The following is a 1,946-nucleotide window of genomic DNA, read 5'->3' as shown; positions in this document are numbered from 1 at the left end:
AGTAGTTCATATTTAGGTATTGAGCACATCGATCGTGATCCAATCATGCTCAAAAATAAGTAATTTTTGTACCTCAACTATATTTCTCTATGATGATCACATCCTACGGTTGATTTTGAAAATATAGTACACTCAATATAGTTGATTTAGAACGACTCATGTTGATATATAACGTAATAAAAATGTTATACCACATTAGTACACATGTTGTGCTTCAAATGATTAATAGTTACAAACTGACGAAATTCGATCAATCGTAAGATATTATAGTGTACATCACCAACAAAACACTTATATCAATTATATGGTACCAAATGTACATGTTTTTGGCAATGTTTAGATCTTGATTCGCAAGATTAACCATAAACACGGCTGATACGTACTTATTATACGAAACATGTTTTTAACTACTCATCTTCGATTTTCTCGATCTTCAAGGAAATTAGACCATACGTAGAATGTGATCACTATAGTAAATATATTTTTACGTATTATATGATTCGCTCACCTATTTGTAACAAAATGCGCGATTCACCCTAAATGTATAGTATAAAAAATAAAAATAAAAATATTCTCACAACAAAAAATACTTGTTTTGTTGTCTGATGAGATGCTAGAAACACTTTTACTCAATCCCTATTTAAGCAGGAATATCGCCTCCTTCATTTTGGCATTCCAAAATTCATTTTGTCATGTTAATAAGTTTCTACCGCTCCCCCTCTAAAAAAACACTTAGCCAAAACAACCCCTCGCACTTACGTTATCTCTCTCAAAATCGATACCCTTTTGGAAAAACACAGCCTCACCTCCCTTTTTCTCCTTGTCGATGTCGTAGCCCCTCACCTCTCTCTCTCTCTCTCTCTCTCTCTCTCTCTCTCTCTCTCCAAACCACCTCACCCCAACACAACCACCTATATATAATCTGATAAGTCCAAATCAGACAATCTAGAAGTCGATTTCGCTTCGCCGACTTCATCCTCCTCGGTGGCGTCTTCGACGACCCTAACGTGTTCAAAGTAATCATTGGTGGAGGCCACATAGGCTATTGCACATGGGAAACCCGAGGCCGCGGCTGAGATCCTCACTCGCTTGACCAATCTGACACCCAGTTCTGAGGAGAGGCTGCTTGAGTTCATGGCTTCGGCGTTAAAGTCATAGGTCAATCCAAGACCCAAACCCTCATCCTCCTCGAAGCTTGCAGACCCCTCTGCCGCCGCCCTGACCCTCTCTGCGAGGCTGAGGACCTTATTCACAATGCCATTGAGGAGCTCCAGCGTCGCTAGCACTCCACCATCGCCCGCCACCACCACCCTTCCTGCGATCATGCAGCGACGAATCCTCCGTCGCCCACCCTCTCTCTTAAGCTCTTTAATCTCCCTGTCAGCTCTGTAAAACCCTCACTCTCTCTCTTTGAAGCTCTGGGATTTGGACCTAGCAATGGAGGTGAGGATGAACCTAGTCAGGTTTTTGTTTGCTATTTGGTTTTGTATGGGTTACTATTTGCTTGGTTTCGAAGTTGTTGCTATGTAGTTGTTATTCAAGTTGTAGCCATATGGTAGATGAAGATTGACTTTAGTACTTGGAGTTTGAGTTAGGACTTAGTTCAGGTGTGGCAGTTTGTATTTGATTTGTAGGAGTCCTCGTTTTTATTTGGTGATGTTGATGTAGATGCTTAGTATAGGTGAAATGGGGTGATAGAGGATCTACATGGCAGAAACCATTAAAATTTTATAAGAGACGTGGTAAAGAAGGTGCCAAAGCTCAAGCCTTGATCTGACATTCTATAGGCGATGATCTGTCTACATGGGAACTTGCTTGATTTGGTTTTAGCAAGGATTTGTTTTTGAGTTTTAGGAAGTTTTATGATTTCTTTCTTATTAGGTTTTATTTTATTATTAGGTAATTTATGTTTTACTTTATCCTAGTGGTTATAGGGTTTTAGTTTC

The sequence above is a fragment of the Argentina anserina genome, chromosome 4, assembly GCF_933775445.1.
Source record: "Argentina anserina chromosome 4, drPotAnse1.1, whole genome shotgun sequence".
NCBI classification, from domain to species: domain Eukaryota; kingdom Viridiplantae; phylum Streptophyta; class Magnoliopsida; order Rosales; family Rosaceae; genus Argentina; species Argentina anserina.
Note: the sequence above shows the minus strand (reverse complement) of the source record.